This window comes from Nerophis ophidion, linkage group LG06 (assembly GCF_033978795.1).
Source record: "Nerophis ophidion isolate RoL-2023_Sa linkage group LG06, RoL_Noph_v1.0, whole genome shotgun sequence".
In the NCBI taxonomy this organism is placed as follows: Eukaryota; Metazoa; Chordata; class Actinopteri; order Syngnathiformes; family Syngnathidae; genus Nerophis; species Nerophis ophidion.
The window spans coordinates 67213294-67234373 of record NC_084616.1 but is presented as its reverse complement, the minus strand read 5'-3'; the positions used below and the strand labels follow the sequence as shown (position 1 = coordinate 67234373).

General features: G+C 38.1%; 1 protein-coding gene across 1 annotated transcript in view; it reads right to left on the bottom strand.

Annotated features, from left to right (window-relative positions):
* LOC133555151 (gap junction alpha-3 protein-like) overlaps positions 1 to 21080 on the bottom strand; it is a 40983-nt gene that overhangs the window by 19081 nt on the left and 822 nt on the right. The gene's annotated exons all lie outside the window — the stretch shown is intronic.

Genomic DNA, 21080 nt, shown 5'->3' with positions numbered 1-21080 from the left:
AAGAAGTAAAATACAGCACTATGTCATCAGTTTCTGATTTGTTTAATTGTATAACGGTGCAAATAATTGCTTATTTGTAGTGGTCTTTCTTGAACTATTTGGAAAAAAAGGTATAAAAATACTTAAAAACTTGTTGAAAAATAAACAAGTGATTCAATTATGAATAAAGATTTCTACACATAGAAGTAATCATCAACTTAAAGTGCCCTCTTCGGGGATTGTAATAGAGATCCATCTCGATTCTAAACATTTCTTCGCAAAAAAAGAAATCTTTAACATTAATATTTATGGAACATATCCACAAAACATCTAGCTGTCAACACTGAATATTGCATTGTTGCATTTTTTTTTTCACAGTTTATGAACTTACATTCATATTTTGTTGAAGTATTATTCAATAAAAATATTTATAAAGGATTTTTTAACTGTTGCTATTTTTAGAATATTTTTTTTTTAAATCTCACGCACCCCTTGGCATAACTTCAAGTACCCCCAGGGGTACACATACCCCCATTTGCGAACCACTGATATAGACAATTCATATTCTTGTTCATATCTGTCATAATTCGCAAAAACAACGAGGATTTTAACAGACACACCTCACAGCTTACAACAAAATTTTCTCATGCATAATAATACACATTACGTTGACATGTCAAACATAGCGCCCACATCAGTGACCGTGTGAGCAACTTTGATTTCTCCAAAGACACTTTTTAAGTTCAATTGTGAATGACGAATAATAAGATGTTTCAAGTTTGTTGTGAGGTCGTTCCATTTCTTTATTGCTTTATATCAGGGGTAGGGAACATATGGCTCTAGAGCCAGATGTGGCTCTTTTGATGACTGCATTTGGCTCTCAGATAAATCTTAGCTGACATTGCGTAATACGATAAGTAATGAATAATTCCGCTTGTAATCAGTGTCAAAAATAACGTTCAAAATATAAAACATTCTCATGCATTTTAATCCATCCATCCAGTTTCCACCGCACCTGTTCAAGAAGTCGCATTAATGGTAAGAAGTATTTTATTTATTGTTGGTTAGCTTCAGAAAATGTCATTAAAAAGAATAAGAGACTTAATATACTCTAAAAATGTTGGTATTACTTAAAAATGCACGCATTTAGTTGTATTCAGTCTTAAAAAAAATATTATGTGGCTCTCACAGAAATACTTTTTAAAATATTTGGCTTGTATAGCTCGCTCAGCCAAAAAGGTTCCCGTGCTTTATATGAAAAGGCTGATTGTCCAAAAGAGGTTTTATATCTGGGTATACAACACTGCCCCCTGGTGGAGGCTCGTGTGTTTGTAGTTGTCACAGCAGATGTCGACTGGACAAAGTGTTTAAGTGGTGCTAGTGCAGTGTTATTTAGGATTCAATGGACCATTCATATTGATGCTAATCTTTGAATGTTAGCAAAATATAACAATTTATTTTTTTGGAGAACTAAATAGGGATAGTGGTGTGGTGGTTTTTAGTCAAGGATTTTGAGCGATTGTTTGTGCAAGGTTTCCAATAGCCTCAGTGTCATTTTGCTTGCCTGGGACTAACATGTTATACAACAGGGGTCGGGAACCTTTTTGGCTGAGAGAGCCATGAAAGCCAAATATTTTAAAATGTATTTCCGTGAGAGCCATATAATATTTTTAACACTGAATACAACTGTCAGGTTCAAACACTGATGACATGTATTAAACAGACAAGAAGCAAGGAATTCAACAGAGACTGGATTCAATTTAGCTCAATGAGTAGAAACCCGTAGACCTGTACCCATGTACGGTGTCGCCCCACAAGAGAATTCTATGCCTCCTAACAACTAAATGTGTGCATCTCTCATTCTTTTTAATAACATTGTTATTCTGAAGGTAACCAATATAAATAAAATACTCTTGACCAATAATGCGACTTCTTGAACAGGTGCGGTAGAAACGGATGGATGGATTAAAATAAGTGAGAATGTTTTGTATATTGAATGTTTTTTTTAACACTGTGATTACCAGCGGAATTATTAATTACTTATCGTGTTAAGCAACGTCAGCTAAGATTTATCTGAGAGCCAGATGCAGTCATCAAAAGAGCCACATCTGGCTCGAGAGCCATAGGTTCCCTACCCCTGTTGTACAATAACAAAAACGAGACATAATCATTGCATTGAAATGAGTTGTAGCTGCCTCCAGTGTTGATGAATGCCTGATACATTTGAACTTTTTTATTTTGTACTTAAGTCTCTGGCATATCTGTTTGATATGTTGTTTAAAGTGCTACAGAGTAGCGAACAGAAGTGGGTGGGTTTTGGCGCATGCACATACGGATCAAGCAGTTCAGCAAGTTAGGCTGTGATAAGCTCCGACCCCTTCTCCATTTCCATTTTTAATAGTTTGTTTACATCAAATAGTTAAATTCCATTTCTATGTATGTAAATAAATACATTAAATGTGTAACAATACACAATTGAGGAATACAACTAAATAAGAAAATAATAAAGGTACAATATTAAGAAAATAAATAAAGATGTCATCATTTTCAAAATAAAGGAGGCTGATTTCAATAATTTGAAATCGCATAAAGGGAAGAAGATTAAGAGCTATTCAGTAGGATTTAATCAATCAATGTCAATCAATGTTTATTTATATAGCCCCAAATCACAAATGTCTCAAAGGACTGCACAAATCATTACGACTACAACATCCTCGGAAGAACCCACAAAAGGGCAAGGAAAACTCACACCCAGTGGGCAGGGAGAATTCACATCCAGTGGGACGCCAGTGACAATGCTGACTATGAGAAACCTTGGAGAGGACCTCAGATGTGGGCAACCCCCCCCCCCCTCTAGGGGACCGAAAGCAATGGATGTCGAGCGGGTCTAACATGATACTGTGAAAGTTCAATCCATAGTGGCTCCAACACAGCCGCGAGAGTTCAGTTCAAGCGGATCCAAGACAGCAGCAAGAGTCCCGTCCACAGGAGACCATCTCAAGCGGAGGCGGATCAGCAGCGTAAGGTCCAAGCTATTGAATATGCTAAAAAGAACAGTAAACAGCTATGTTTTATTAATATACCGTAGCTGCGTGTGTCAAATATCAGTCATTAAATGGGCGCTAGTGATCCTTCTTGCGACTACTCGGCTGCAGAAGAAGTGACAACAAGCAGCAAGAGTGACCAGCGATTGTTTATTTTTTCCTTTCGCTTGCACTTTTAACATGGAGGATTCCATTCATCCATCCATATTCTACCGCTTTTTCCCTTTTGGGGCTCTGGCGCCTATATCAGCTACAATCGGGCGGAAGGCGGGGTACACCCTGGACAAGTCGCAACCTCATCGCAGGGCCAACACAGATAGACGGACAACATTCACACTCACATTCACACACTAGGGCCAATTTAGTGTTGCCAATCAACCTATCCCCAGGTGCATGTCTTTGGAAGTGGGAGGAAGCCGGAGTACCCGGAGGGAACCCATGCATTCACGCGGAGAACATGCAAACTCCACACAGAAAGATCCCGAGCCTGGGATTGAACCTAGGACTGCAGGACCTTCGTATTGTGAGGCAGACGCACTAACACCTCTGCCACGTGAAGCCAAACATGGGGGATTACATATCTAAAATAAAACAGTTTTCTGAACTGGACTTTCAATCGAAGCAGGAGGTAAATAAGTAAGATCTCCATCGAGACAGAGAGACTTTTAAAACTGAAGAAAGATAAGGAAGACTTCTATAAACAAGTTATCGATGCTTTTGATCAGAAGGAGCTGCGCATGGACTTCATTTATAAGTACAGGTAAGACCATAATAACGTTTTTTTTATTAAATGTGCTTTAAATTTACCGCATGCCTTTGGTAAGCACCGGAGTGAGAAGAGGTTTTAAAATAATTAGCGCGCCGGCGGCAATTCAAGGAAATACGGTAACTTAAAAAGTGCCTTTTTGAATAATAGAATAACTTAGAATTAAAATACAGACAATTTGTGTGGAATTAGTTTGCCAATGTTGATTCGTTGAAATGCTGTACAGATAAAATTGTGTTTATTGTTTTCTTATGTTTTGGTATGTAGTTACGGTCTAGCACTCTCTTTTTTTTCATTCCACATCATGTTTGTCTCCACTCTCAGCCACTTTCTAAATGCCTGAACGCTGTTTGCCTCAATAACCACTAGAGATGCGCGGTTTGCGGTCTCATCCGCGGAGTCCGCGGATAAACCGCGGGTCGGGCGGTTGACATGACGAAAAAATATATTTTAATTAGATTCGGGCGGGTGGCGGTTGAACCATCCGGAAATATTTGATATACATGGTTCTAGGATCGGTATCCTTTGCCATTCAAAGAGCCATTTAAGACCCGTGTCATAAAGCAAAGAAGACAACAGGGGACGCTATCATTCTCTTGAATGACTGCCGGCAGACACCCAGATAATAAGTATTAGGGCGTGCTATGAAGCCATTGGTTTTGCCGCCTTCTACAACGTGTACGATCTGCTTGTCAGTCCAGCATCATGTTGTGTGTGGGTGACACAGAGTACACTAATGGTTGTGATATAAACAATTTTAACACTCTTAGTAATATGCGCCACACTGTGAAGCCACACCAATTAAGTACGACAACAACATTTCGGGAGAACAACCTCACAGTAACACAAATACCCAGAATCCTTTGTATTCATGACATTTCCTGACTATTTTATACACCCCGCTAGCAGCAAACCCTGCCACCCCGTGCGTCGGTAAGGTGGCAGGGTTGGGGGCGCGGGGGTGTAAAATATATTCAAGAAATATCACGTATACAAAGGATTGTGGGTATTTGTTGTGTTGTGTTTATGTTGTGTTACTGTGAGGATGTTCTCCCGAAATGTGTTTGTCAATCTTGTATTGTGTGGCTTCACAGCGTGGCGCATATTAGTAAGTGTTAAAGTTGTTTATATCACAACCATCAGTGTACTCTGTATCACCCAGTATGCCTTTCAATCTTGTACGTGTAATTGGGAAATCTGCACACAACATGTTGCCGGACCATCAATAGGTTTGTACATGTTGTTGAAGGTGTCTAAGGCAATGACTTCACAGCATATTCTTGTTATCAGGATGAACGCTATATCATCAGGATGAACACTATTGGACAGTCGCGAGAAATTTAGCGGCTCCAATTGACTTCATTACTCTGTGAAACAGTTTTAAATCAATCAATCAATCAATCAATGTTTATTTATATAGCCCCAAATCACAAATGTCTCAAAGGACTGCACAAATCATTACGACTACAACATCCTCGGAAGAACCCACAAAGTTATATTTTGGTTTCATCTGACCACATGATATTCTCCCAATCCTTTGCTGTATCATCCATGTATCCATTTTGGTATAAACTCAACTTGTCGTGTTTGGAGGAAGAAGAATACTGAGTTGAATCCCAAGAACACCATAACTACTGTGAAGCATGGGGGTGGAAACATCATGCTTTGGGGCTGTTTTTCTGCTAAGGGGACAGGACGATTGATCCGTGTTAAGGAAAGAATTAATGGGGCCATGTATCGTGAGATTTTGAGCCAAAACCTCCTTCCATCAGCGAGAGCTTTGAATGGTTGACCAAATACTTATTTTCCACCATTATTTACAAATACATTATTTAAAATTCCTACAATGTGAATTACTGGATTTTTTTTTTCACATTCTGTCTCTCACAGTTGAAGTGTACCTATGATGAAAATTACAGACCTCTGTCATCATTTTAAGTGGGAGAACTTGCACAATCGGTGGCTGACTAAATACTTTTTTGCCCCACTGTATATGTTATATTCCATATTGCTTACTCCTTTCCATCCTTTTAAACTGAGCTACTGTGTGAAACAATTTCTCTTGTGGATCAATAAAGTTTGTCTAATTGTTTCATATTGCTAGTGTTATTCAAATGCATTATTGTTACTGTTATTTACTTGTTGTTTATACATTACTCATTCATATCCAGTTGTTCTTTTAAGATTATATTAAAAAAGTAGAGTTTTATTGGGCCAACAAATACTCATGTTTTCAAATGAATGAATCATTGTCTTATTATCGTGATTTATATATCAATCAAAATAATCGGGATGATGGTTTTTGCCGGTCTTCCTTTTAAAACACACACACACTCTCAGCAGTTATGAAACGTCTCTCATTTGAATAATTTTTTTTTTTTTAAGTAACACATTAATTAGTTTCCCTCGTGATTTATTACATTTATTTAAGAGTAACTACATTTGTAATTCAATTACTTTTTGATACTTACTTTTACTTTTTAAGAGTGTGTGTGTGTGTGTGTGTGTGTGTGTGTGTGTGTGTGTGTGTGTGTGTGTGTGTGTGTGTGTGTCTATGTAAAAGAGTGTTTGCGTTCATATTCTGTTGGGCTCTTCATAAAAAGCACAATGTTTAACAAACAAACAAACAAACATTTGCATAAATCAAACTGTTTTAGGCCCATTTTGACAGTATTAAAATGTAAACGATCAGTCTTGGTACAGTTTAAAGGGGAACTGCTGTTTTTCGTTCACAATCATTATGAAAAACATGACATCGTTCTCATCATTTTTTTTTTGTGCATTCTAACTCGTAAATAAATGTCCTCTATTCCACCCATAAAAGCTAAGAAGAAAACATCCAATAAGCGCCAACAAAACTCCATTTGCGTTTTTGACTTAACCAAATATGAGTGAAATTGTTTGAAAGTGTCCACTCTCCTTCCCCACTACACTGATTGTGATGAATAAATTAACAAGGAATATCCCATTTTTCAAAGCTATTACTTGCTGCTCTACCAGCCTGGTTGACCAGACATCCCTTTTCGGTAACGCCAATCAGAACAGACTAAAAAGGATTTGGAAGTCCTCTTTCGTCTTCGGGAAAGGTAGATGCTTTATGTTATTATTATGTTACTTAATAAAAAATACTCTTTTTATATGCACTACGATTGTATTGTTTTTCAAACAATATTTCTAAAAGCCAGCGACTGCTCTCGATGGGTACTCAGCGCCATTTAGACACTCTCAAAGAAAACTGACCTGTGCTGGCGTTGTTTTCGGCTGTACAAACCATTCAAATCGCAAAAAGGACAAACATTTTATCAGAGTTCCTTAAGAGGTATTCCAGAAGGGCGGGAAAGTGTAAGAACGCACTTCATTAAAGGTTTGTTTAATACATTTAATGTTCAGTTCTTGATATTATTAGTTTTTCTTCAAACAAATTTTTCCTGCGAGTGTTTTGTAAAGCACCAAAAGCAGCAATCAAAATTCAAGCATTCAGCAGATGCAGAATGTTTAAATTTGTAGTTGTATTTTCAGAAAGATAGGGAAAAACACGCTTTCGAGTAAACGGCACGTCCATTGACAACAAGGCAACAAACACAAACGCGGTATGTTAAATCATGAAATACAACCGTACCTGGGCAAAAACCATGCATATTTATCCGGGAGAGTCTTAATACAAATTTCCTTGACCCAGCCACAAACAAAAAAAATGTTGGCCTCCAAACTTTTTAAAGTTTTCATCCGTTTTGGTGTGTAGAATAACGTCTAGATCAGTGGTTCTCAACCTTTTTTCAGTGATGTACCCCCTGTGAACATTTTTTTTAATTCAAGTACCCCCTTATCAGAGCAAAGCATATTTGGTTTAAAAAAGAGATGAAGAAGTAAAATACAGCACTATGTCATCAGTTTCTGATTTATTAAATTGTATAACTGTGCAAAATATTGCTAATTTGTAGTGGTCTTTCTTGAAGTCAGGCTTTTGTCCGCAATGTCCAACAGTCAGAAAGTCATCCTCTCTGTAAATTATGAATTCATGAAGTTCAGGTGATTCTTTTTGGTCCATTTCAGCTGTAAATAACAATATATAAATAATAAATGTCAGTGTTTATCTCACGCCAACAACACAAACCCATTTGGCTTTAGTATTAGCTATTAGCATTAGCATTCTGTTCACTTGGGTTGCCGCTAATAACTACACAAATGGAGTGTCACTGACAACTTTTACATATTGTAATAAAGTAAGTAGTTAATATCTGATATTATTTACCTTCGTTCCAGTCATGTGCCTCCTCCTTTTTTTCACATTTATCCAACAAAGTCCGAGTAGTAAGCAAACGAGGTCGCAGCTTCGAGTCCGGCTTCGTACTCCTCCGTAAATACCTTTTAAAACAGTCCGTGCACTTCTTGTAGCTTCGCATAACGAAATGAAGTTTGTAGGAACAAATAAACAACAAATTGCATAGTTTAAAAGACTATGGCTGAGTAAAAACCCTCTAAAATAGTTCCACTGATCAGCATTCTTCAGCACAAAAATGCCCCACAAAAATTGTTCTTCCTGTCCATTTTTAAGTTTGTTGTAATACAAATATATATGAAATAAGACATAAAAAACCTATTTTCCAAACGGAAAAGAAGTTTAAGGAATTGTGTTCATCCAATCCGCATTCGACAGCGCAGCCTATACCCAAAAAGGTTCTGGGTGGATTGGAAAATTGCCACTGAGCTAGGAGGAACTCTGAAAGGTTCATGAAGAACTAAGTCTAGAATAGTTTTGGGCGAAAACACCAGGGGAAAGTCCATGAAAAAGTCCTTATGATGGAAAAGGGCCTATTTTGTCCCCTGCTCTTGAATGCATCTTTCTTATCAACAACACCCATTAAAAGACATTGTAACTCATTACAAAACTCAGCAGTGTCAACTAAGTCATTCACTCATACATTCATTCAATATGTTCTAGAACATAGGTGACGGATGAAAGACCAAGAGGTGCGGCACAGTTTAACAACTTTTTGTTCAGTCTACCATTTAAATCTTTCAGGAAAACAATTTGATGAGATGTTCATTACTTTTCAGGCAGCATTTTAAAGAAAGCATAGGATTGTGTCAACTTTGAATCAGAAAGTATATTCAGCCGGAAAATTGGAAATCATTATAATAATATGTGAAACTGTGTAAACCAAATATTGTTAAAAATAAGAAAAATCATTACAGATGAAACAATGGGTGATGTAGGGTAAATTTAGAATGTTACATTTTAAGGGACACTCTGCTGCATAGACAGTATGTAGATTTAATTAGACATGCTTCTTCCATCTCCTTGAATTGTGCTATTGTAACCATGTGATGCATGTCTGAAAAAAATATAACATACCTAAAGTTTATATCTGAAATAACAAAATGTGATATTTTTCTGGATTTTAGTCAGCTTAGTTAGTATGATATAAGGGCTCTAATAAACCACCTAATAGGAAACTAATACAGACAGATGTGTGAGGTGCGCCCTCTAGTGAAAATACCGAGATAATGACACTCAATACGTTTCAATGATTTTCAATCAGTAGATAGGTTGATTGGCAACACTAAATTGCAACACTAGTTTGTGAATGTGAGTGTGAATGTTGTCTGTCTATCTGTGTTGGCCCTGCGATGAGGTGGTGACTTGTCCAGGGTGTACCTCGTCTTCCGCCCGAATGCAGCTGAGATAAGCTCCAGCATCCCCGAACGGGACAAGCGGTAGAAAATGGATAGATGGATGGATGGATAGGTTAATTGACAACATTAAATTGGCCCGAGTGTGTTAATGTGAGTGTAAATGTTGTTTGTCTATCTGTGTTGGCCCTTCCATGGGGTGGCGACTTGTCCAGGGAGTACCCTGCATTCTGCTCGAGTGCAGCTGGGATAGGCTCCAGCACCCCCCGCGAACCCGAAAGAGACAAGTGGAAAAAACTGGACGGATGAATATTATATTAAATATTATAATTATTTGTTAAACTCAAACTACATTTAAAATACAATTAAAGGGGTCAAGTTAAGAATGCATTTACCATGAATTATGTTACATATATAAATATATATATATATATATATATATATATAAGGGCTGTCAAAGTTAGCGCTTTAACTAATGCCGTTAATCACAAAACATTATCACATGACTCATGTATAAACGCATCCTAATTGTGGAATTTATTTTGATCGCACGTTCTCAATTACTTTGACTGTGAATTATTACCTGAAAAGTGGAGCAAGTTGCTTTATGGTCAGGGATCAGGCTATTGTACAAACCCCATTTCCATATGAGTTGAAAAATTGTGTTACATGTAAATATAAACGGAATACAATGATTTGCAAATCATTTTCAACCCATATTCAGTTGAATATGCTACAAAGAAAACATATTTGATGTTCAAACAGATAAACTTTTTTTTTTCCGCAGATAATCATTAACTTTAGAATTTGATGCCAGCAACACGTGACAAAGAAGTTGGGAAAGGTAGCAATGAATACTGATGAAGTTGAGGAATGCTCATCAAAAAACTTATATGGAACATCCCACAGGTGTGCAGGCTAATTGGGAACAGTTGGGTTGCCATGATTGGGTATAAAAGCAGCTTCCATGAAATGCTAAGTAATTCACAAACAAGAATGGGGTGAGGGTCACCACTTTGTAAGCAAATTGTCAAACAGTTTTAGAACAACATTTGTCAATAAGCTATTGCAAGGTATTTAGGGATTTTACCATCTACGGTCCGTAAAATCATCAAAAAGTTCATAGAATCTGGAGAAATCACTGCACGTAAGCGACGATATTACAGACTTTTGATCCCTCGGGCGGTACTGCATCAAAAACCGACATCAATGTGTAAAGGATATCACCACATGGGCTCAGGAACACTTAATAAAACCACTGTCAGTAGCTACAGTTGGTCGCTACATTTGTAAATGCACGTTAAAACTCTGCTATGCAAAGCCAAACACATTTATCAACAATATTCTGAAACGCCGCCGGCTTGGCTGGACCCGAGCTCACCTAAATAGGACTGATGCAAAGTGGAAAGGTGTTCTGTGGTCTGGCGGGTCCACATTTCAAATTATATTTGGAAACAGAGGATGTGGTGTCCTCCAGAACAAAGAGTAAAATAACCATTCGGATTGTTATAGGCGCAAAGTTCAAAAGCCAGCATCTGTGATGGTATGGGGGTGTATTAGTGCCCTAGGCATGGGTAACTTACTCATCTCTGAAGGCACCATTAATTCTGAAATGTCCTTACATGTTTTGGAACAACATATGTTGTCATCCAAACAACGTTATCATGGACGCCCCTGTTTATTTCAGCAAAACAAGTGTTACAACAGCGTGGCTTCATAAAAAAAGAGTGCGGGTACGTTCCTGGTCCGCCTGCAGTCCAGAGCTGTCTCCCATCAAAAATGCGTGGCGCATTATGAAGCGTAAAATACGACGGCAGAGACCTCGGACTGTTGAACGACTGAAGCTCTTTGTAGTGCATTCAATTGAATATGGGTTGAAAAGGATTTACAAATCATTGTATTCCGTTTATATTTACATCTAACACAATTTCCCAACTCATGTGGAAACAGGGTTTGTATGTATATATGTGTAAATGATAAATGGGTTGTACTTGTATAGCGCTTTTCTACCTTCAAGGTACTCAAAGCGCTTTGACACTACTTCCACATTTACCCATTCACACACACATTCACACACTGATGGAGGGAGCTGCCATGCAAGGCGCCAACCAGCACCCATCAGGAGCAAGGGTGAAGGGTCTTGCTCAGGACACAACGGACATGACGAGGTTGGTTCTAGGTGGGATTTGAACCAGTGACCCTCGGGTTGCGCACGGCCACTCTCCCACTGCGCCACGCCGTCCCGTGTAGATATATATATATATATGTATATATATATATATATGTATATATATATATATATATTGATGTATATATATATATATATATATAATATATATATATATATATATATATATATATATATATATATATATATATATATATATATATATATATATATATATATACATATATATATATATATATATATAATTGTCCAGGGTGTACCCGCCTTCCGCCCGATTGTAGCTGAGATAGGCACCAGCGCCCCCCGCGACCCCAATGGGGAATAAGCGTTAGAAAATGAATGGATGGAGATATATATGTGCATATATATATATACATATATATATATATATATATATATATATGTATATATATATATATATGCGTGTGTATATATATGTATATATATATATGTACTTCTGTATATATATACATATATCTCAGATTTATATATATATATATATATATATATATATATATATATATATGTATATATATATATATATATATATATATATATATATATATACGTATATATATATGTGTGTGTGTGTGTGTGTGTACATACATACTTCCACATGAACACACACTTACACACACAGCAGCAGCAGCATCAGCATCATGCCTCCATTTGCGCAAACACACACACACACACATTCTTGTATTTATTACCTTCTTGAGACCTCTGAAAAATGCCTACCTCTTTCAGACCACCTTTTCTAGATATATAAAGATTTGCATTTACAACATTAATAATATATACATACTATGCACATATGAAAAAGTGCGTTTTGAAAAAGTAGTTGGAATTTCACAAGAAGAAGTTCAAAATTTCCCAAGAAAAACTTAACATTTGTGAAATGTTATGAAAAAAGTTTAAATTTTACAAAAAAAAATCGCAATTTTACAAGAAAAACTCAAAATGTTGGCAATTTTATGAAAATAGTCATAATTTTACTTGACAAGCCACAATTTTATAAGAAAACTTAAAAATGTTATCAATATCATAATAATAATTGGAATTTTTCTCACAAAATGTCAGTATTTACAAGAACAACAAAAGAATTGGCAATATTGTGATAAAAGTCAGACTTTTAGATTACAAAGTTCACCATTTTGCAATAAAAAGTAACCATTTTACAAAAAAAAAGTAATAATCTTACGAGAAGATATTACAATATTACAGAAACGGAAACGTATGAGAAATTGTTCCCAATTTTTATAAGAAAAACGTCGACACATTGTGAGAAAAAGACTGCAATTAATTTACTTTAGGTATTACAGTATATATATATATACCGTATTTCCTTGAATTGCCGCAGGGCATATAGTATGCGCCTGCCTTGAATTACTGCCGGGCCAAACTCGCTTCCCAAAATAATTAGCGCATGCCTAGTATTACCGCCTGGTCAAACTCGTGACATCACGAGTGACACTCCCCCTGTCATCATTTTCAAAATGGAAGAGGCTGATTTCAATACCGGTAATTTGAAATCGCATAAAGGGAAGAAGATAAAGAGCTATTCAGTAGGATTTAAAGTCCAAGCTTACATCACACTCAAATTGTTACTGCATACCTTTGGTAAATACCGGAGTGAGAAGAGTTTTTGAAATAATTAGCGCATGCTTACTTTTACCGCATGCCTTTGGTAGGCGCAGTAGTGAGAAGAGGTTTTAAATTAATTAGCAATTCAAGGAAATATGGTACATATTTATTTATTCCTCTGAATTTTGGCCAAAGGAGGCGCATTTCAATTTGTTACACACACTTGTTATGACATCTGTTGGCCTGAGGGGAAATACTTAATTTTATTACACACACTTGTTATTTCGTATGTTGACCAGAAGAGGAGCACTTTTAAAACACAGTCAATTTGAAAAATCCCTCCTTTTTGGGACCACCCTAATTTTCATAGATTTCATCACCAGGGGTGCAAATGAGACATTCTCTATTAGATACAATGGTTTTCCGTATTGGGGCCATGATTTATGTCCTAACTTGTTCACAGGTCCTCATTTGGAAGGTACTTTTTCTTGTTGATGTCTCAAGAAGGGTAGAAATACAAGAACACACATGCACACACAGTGGCCTAGTGGTTGGAGTGTCCGCCCTGAAATCGATAGGTTGTGGGTTCAAACCCCGGCAAAGTCATACCAAAGACTATAAAAAATGGGACCCATTACCTCCCTGCTTGGCAATCAGCATCAAGGGTTGGAATTGGGGGTTAAATCACCCAAAATGATTCCCGGGCGATGCCCACTGCTGCCCTCACCTCCCAGGGGGCGATCGAGGGGATGGGTCAAATGCAGAGGACAAATTTCAGCACACCTCGTGTGTGTGACAATCATTGGTACTTTCATTAATTAACACAGACACACACACATAAACACACACACTCTTTGTGAATAATTTGCATTAGGAAATAAAAGAAATGCATGCATGCATGCTACTGTTAAAAAATCAACTTTACAAAACTTGCTCATGTCAACAGTTGCAAGAATTTGCACATGCGCGGGTGTGTGTGTGTGTGTGTGTGTGTGTGTGTGTGTGTGTGTGTGTGTGTGTGTGTGTGTGCGTGTGTGTGTGTGTGTGTGTGTGCTGGCTGGTCAGCAGACAATGGCTGGCCATGTGTGGGAAGTGAAAGAGTGGATAACAGGTTGTCCCTGTTGAATGCTGGACTCATCACATCCCAGGAATGCTGAGGAGGGCAAATGTTTGCCTGGGATCAACCCATACACACGCGCACACACACACACACATACACACACACACACACACACTTACAATAGCGTTCTCTACTCCAGTGCATCTGATCCACCAAAGGGCCACAAGAACTGTTCTTACTGTAAAATAGTCCGTAATGTGTGTGTCTGCTAGTAACATAACACAAACCAAACTCAACAAAACAACATTTCTGGTGGAATTTTAAAACTTCAATTACAGTAGTACCTCGGTTTTTGTACGCCCCAGTTTTTGTTTGACGAACATTTGTTACCAAAATATTGTCCCGATTTTCATTTACAGCTTCAGTTCAAGTATGGACAATCATGTTACATAACAAATGAGTCCCAAGCATAGAATTCCACATTGTCCGTACATTTTCTATTGAGTCCGACTGCAAAATAATCCACCTTGGGAGCATGCGAGTACCATGGCTTTGATGTAGAACAGGAGTCCGGAACCTTTTTTGCTGAGAGATCCAAAAAGCCAAATATTTCAAAATGTATTTCCGTAAGAGCCATATAATATTTTTTTTAACACTGAAAACAACTAAACGCGTGCATTTTTAAGTAAGACCAACATTTCTAGGGTATAAGAGGTCTATTATTCTTTGTAATAACATTGTTATTCTGAAGCTAACTGCGGAGGGGGCGTGGCCTGCGGGCCTGCAGCGAACTGGGGTGTGCCAGGACAGGCCTCGAAATCAGCGACAGGTGCGTAGATGGTCCACCTGGGCCTTGATAATCTAATCACTTGTCGCTCTGTTATAAGCAGCAGCCAGGAGGAGAGACAGGGTTGGGGCTGGAGCCGGAGCGCGAGCGAGAACGAAAAAGAAAAATACAATTGCTGGAAAGCAACTGAAAGACTTATTGAAAAATAAAACAATATTGTAACCCTGAAACAGGCTCTCATTTTGGTGCTTTGTGGTCTAAAGAACCCCAAGAGGGGCTATCCCCACACTAACCAATAATAAATAAATAACTTCTTACCATTTCGCAACTTCTTGAACAGGCGCGGTAGAAAACGGATGGATGGAATAAAAATGCATGAGAATGTTTTATTTTTTGAACGTTATTTTTGTGATTACAAGTGGAATCAGTCATCACTTATCATGTTAAGCAATGTCAGCTCAGATTTATCCGAGAGCCAGATGTAGTCATCGAAAGAGCCACATCTGGCTCGCGAGCCATAGGTTCCCTACCCCTGATGTAGAAGGTGAGAAACACTATTCACTTCCTTCCAAGCCCACATAAACAGCATTACCCGGTCTGCTTACTTTCACCTACGGAACATTAATCGTCTTCGTCCATCCCTTACCCCACATACTGCTGCCATATTAGTCCATAGCCGGGTCACCTCTCGCCTGGACTATTGCAACTCTCTCCTGTTTGGTCTCCCTCACAAGTCACTTCACAAACTTCAGCTTCTCCAGAACTCTGCAGCCCGGATAATCACCAGACCTCCTTCAATCCAGCACATCACCCCTGTTCTGCAGCAACTCCACTGGCTACCCACCAAACATCGTATCCACTTTAAAATAATTCTCCTCACTTTCAAAGGCATCCATAACCTTTCTCCATCATATCTCTCTGACCTGATCCATGTCGCCACGCTCTCACAATCCCTAAGATCCTCTTCATCCATCCATCTCACTGTCCCCTTATTTAAACTGTCCACCATGGGTGCCCGAGCTTTCAGCCACTCTGCCCCACATCTTTGGAACTCATTACCACCAGACCTTCGCAACTTGGACTCAATATCCCTCTTCAAGTCAAGACTCAAAACACACCTACCTTAATCATCCTATCTTATCTATCTTTGTTGTTATTAGGGTCCGCCAGGCCCATTGCAAAAGGACTCCAAAGGAGGCCAAAGGACCCTATTGAAACTGTAAGGTTTTATTCTTTCTTTACTAGTGATTTAGGGCTATATAAGTAAACATTGATTGATTGATTGATTGATTGATTATTATTCAGCCGCCTCTTCGAACTGTAATTTGATCCCCTGAACATGCTTCAAAACTCACCTCGGCGAAAATTGCCATCTAATAAAAAAACAAAACCCCAAAAATAAAAAATGCGCTCTAGCGCCCCCTAGGAAAAATCAATCAATCAATCAATCGATGTTTACTTATATAGCCCTAAATCACTAGTGTCTCAAAGGGCTGCACAAACCACTACGACATCCTTGGTAGGCCCACATAAGGGCAAGGAAAACTCACACTCAGTGGGACATCGGTGACAATGATGACTATGAGAACCTTGGAGAGGAGGAAAGCAATGGATGTCGAGCGGGTCTAACATGATACTGAGAAAGTTCAATCCATAATGGATCCAACACAGTCGCGAGAGTCCAGTCCAAAGCGGATCCAACACAGCAGCGAGAGTCCCGTTCACAGCGGAGCCAGCAGGAAAGCATCCCAAGCGGAGGCGGATCAGCAGCGCAGAGATGTCCCCAGCCGATACACAGGCAAGCAGTACATGGCCCAAAAAAAAACAGACTGCTTGTAACTTCTGTTAGGAATGTCGTACAGACATGAAACAAAAACCTCTATGTAGGGCTGACTTAGACCTAGATTTCATAATTTTACCTTCTAGGGCAAAAATCAACAAACATTTTGCAAAAACCCATTCAAAGCAAAATGTTCGCAAAAAATGCTATTTTGGCCTCTTTGCGCTGTAATTTGACCCCCTTAAAGTGCTTTAAAATTCACAAAAACTTGACACACACATCAGGACTGGCTAAAATTGAGATCTAATAAAAAAAAAATAAAAAAACACAAAACTGAAAATTGCGCTCTACAACAATTTTTGAATAAAACACAGGAAAAACTGCTTCTAGGAAGAAAACACAGACAAAACTGCTTGTGACTTCCGGTAGGAATGTTGGAGAGACATGAAACAAAAACCTCTATGTAGTTCTCACTTAGGCCTATATTTCATAGATTGACAACTCCCAACAAAAATCAACAGGAAGTTTGCAATCTCCCCTTCAAAACAAAAGTTTTGTAAAAACCGGTCACCTTTCTTCAAACATTATCTCCTCTGAGCGTGTTTGTCGTTTCGGCTTCAAACTCGCACAGGAGAGAGATTGAACCCTTCTGGTTAAAAGTTATCCAGAGAGTTTTGATTACTGCTCCGGTTTTGATTTTACGCGTCTTCAAAGAACCCCTGCGCAAAGTTTCCTAAAATATGTCAGTTTTGCCTCTTTGAGCTGTAATTTGACCCCCTTAAAATGCTTCTAAGTGCAAGTTAAAGCTCTACTATGCAAAGCGAAAGCAATTTATCAACAACATCCAGAAACGCCGAGCTTTAATTTGACCCCCTTAACATGCTTCAAAACTCACCAAATTTTACACCCACACCAGGACTGGAGAAAATTGCCATCTAATAAAAAAAAAAAAACCCAACAATCCAAATTGCGCTCTAGCGCCCCCTAGGAAAAAACACAGACAAAACTGCTTGTAACTTCTGTTAAGTATGTCATAGAGACATGAAACAAAAACCTCTATGTAGGTCTGACTAAGACCAGGGCTTGAGTCACGGGGGCAGCAGCCAAAGCGGACCCGACCAACGCTGCTTGCAGCTTTAATTATTGTTGTTTTTATCCAATTTGATTTTATAGTTTTGATTTTGTACGGTGACCTTGAGTGCCCAGAAATGTGCCTTATAAATAAAATGTTTTATTATTATTATTGGGAAAAAACTTTTAGCAAGGTATGATGGCAGCCATCCTCTCCTCCCTGTCTGCTCATTATCATCTCTGCCAACATAATGTCATGATCCGCTTTGTCATCTTGGACCTCGTTCCTGGTGCTCTTGTTTTGGTGGTATTTCCTGTTTGGTCTCTGTGTTTACTAGCACCTTTACCTGCCAGCACACTTATTCCTCATTGATATTTAGTTCTATTTAATTCCACCTTGCTACATCCCCCAGTGCTGGTTCATAAGTTTTCTGCATGCCAAAGTTTTCTGCAGCTTGACCTGCGTTACTTTTCTTCTGCCTGGTTTCTAATCAAACAACTTTATGCCAGTATATCCTCCTAAGAACCAACATTATCTGCAGTTGGTGGTTGATTTTTGTTTTGCCAGAGTTACAAACTTCGGAAACAGATATCCCTGTTATGCAAAGCACAAGTTTCCACTGCAGAGGGAGCTCCCTCTGCAAGCAGGTCCAAAGTGCAGTGGCCATTTTTGTCCAGCACCTAGTTTTTATTTTTCCTTGACATAAGTTTAGGATAAATAGATTATGCAATATTTTTTTGCATAATAATTAGTTTTGTCAGCTATAACACAGAGTTAAAATTTTCTGTTCAGAAGCTTAACATATACAGTATTGCTATAAACGTTTGCAATGTATTTCATCCTCCAATTTTTCTGTATGAGACCTTCCCAGGAAAGAGTTGTGTTTTTAATAGATGAGTATTAAAAATCCTTATCATACTTCTCCCTTCAATGAAGAACAAGGTGAAATGTGCCTGAAGTTGTCTCCTATGGATATACCATGAATCAATTAACATGGGCCCCGACTTAAACAAGTGGAAAAACTTATTCGGGTGTTGCCATTTAGTGGTCAATTGGGGGCAAAAAAGTATTTAGTCAGCCACCGGTTGTGCAAGTTCTCCCACTTAAAATGATGACAGAGGTCTGTAATTTTCATCATAGGTACACTTCAACTGTGAGAGACAGAATGTGAAAAAAAAAAACAGGAATTCACATTGTAGGAATTGTTAAGAATTTATTTGTAAATTATGGTGGAAAATAAGTATTTGGTCAACCATTCAAAGCTCTCACTGACGGAAGGAGGTTTTGGCTCAAAATCTCACGATACATGGCCACATTCATTCTTTCCTTAACACGGATAAATCCTTCTGTCCCCTTAGCAGAGAAACAGCCCCAAAGCATGATGTTTCCACCCCCATGCTTCACAGTAGGTGTGGTGTTCTTGGGATGCAACTTAGTATTCTTCTTCCTCCAAACACGACGAGTTGAGTTTATACAAAAAAGTTCTATTTTGGTTTCACCTGACCACATGACATTCTCCCAATCCTCTGCTGTATCATCCATGTATCCATTTTGGTATAAACTCAACTCGTCGTGTTTGGAGGAAGAAGAATACTCAGTTGCATCCCAAGAACACCACACCTACTGTGACACATGGGGGTGGAAACATCATGCTTTGGGGCTGTTTTTCTGCTAAGGGGACGGAACGATTGATCCGTGTTAAGGAAAGAATGAATGTCTCCATGTATCGTGAGATTTTGAGCCAAAACCCCCTTCCATTAGTGAGAGCTTTGAATGGTTGACCAAATAATTATTTTCCACCATAATTTAAAAATAAATTCTTTAAAATTCCTACAATGTGAATTCCTGGATTCTTTTTTCACATTCTGTCTCTCACAGTTGAAGTGTACCTATGATGAAAATTACAGACCTCTGCCATCATTTTAAGTGGGAGAACTTGCACAATCGGTGGTTGACTAATTACTTTTTTGCCCCACTGTATGTACTGTACTGTGCAATCTACTAATAAAGGCTTCTATCAGCCAATCAATCAAAGATGTTTTCTGGGGCCTCCTAGCTCGTAAGTACTTTTTTAGATGCATGCACGTGCATATAGACCTGTACATGATGCGGTCACGTGACCGAATGCCATCCATCCTGACATAATAGAGAAGCTGCCAGATGGACATTGTCCCAGCGCTGACGTCAACTATTGATGGCTCAGAGGTCTTTGTGCTCAAACAGTCAAACAGTTAACTCTCGGCCAACTGTTTTGCGCCACAAAAACCTTTTGAAGACCGGCGGCCAGCTGACATTCTCTCATTTAATCGCTCGTTTATATTTGGACGTCTGACCTGTGCACTCTCATCTGGTGTCACCGTGACATGATCATGTGTGAGCAATGCAAAATTGATCAGAAAGTCAAAATTGCAAGATGTACATTATCCTCATGAGAAACAACATTTGCGGTTTTCGTAAGGCAGCTGTTATGTTCCAAAGCTTGTAAGTCTGACAAAAGAAAACGTGTTTTACTCGGAGGATACTTGGAAGATCCATCCAACAATCGACATTAAGCTTAGAAATAGTATTCGACGGATACAATGTGATGAGATTAATATGTTTGACTTCTCATCGTTCACTTTTGAAATTATTTGTGTTTTTTTCATCTTGTTGATACTATTATATGTATTTATTGTTCATTAGCTCATGGCAAAAGTTGGAGGAGGGATTTAAATGATTTCAATGAAAGCTTACAATACTTTTTATTTATTTTGTACAACTGTATTCATGTAATAAAAGGGACTTGTTGCATTATTTTGTTCCCATTGTTATAATGTATTGTTACACAGTTCACTAACAAGTTTTTTTTATGTCTAAAATCTTAGTCCTGTATTTTATTTTGATTTTATTTATGAAAGGCAAAATCTCCAAACACTTCAATGATTTTGGAAAAATTTCAGTACCTGTATTTTATTTTGATTTTATTTATAAAAGGCAAAATCTCCAAACACTTCAATGACTTTGGAAAAATTTCAGTACCTGCAAGACTAAATCAGTGGTTCTCAAACTTTTTTCAGTGATGTACCCCCTGTGGACTTTTTTTTTTTAATTCAAGTACCCCCTAATCAGAGCAAACCATTTCTGGTTGAAAAAAAAAGATAAAGAAGTAAAATACAGCACTATGTCATCAGTTTCTGATTTATTAAA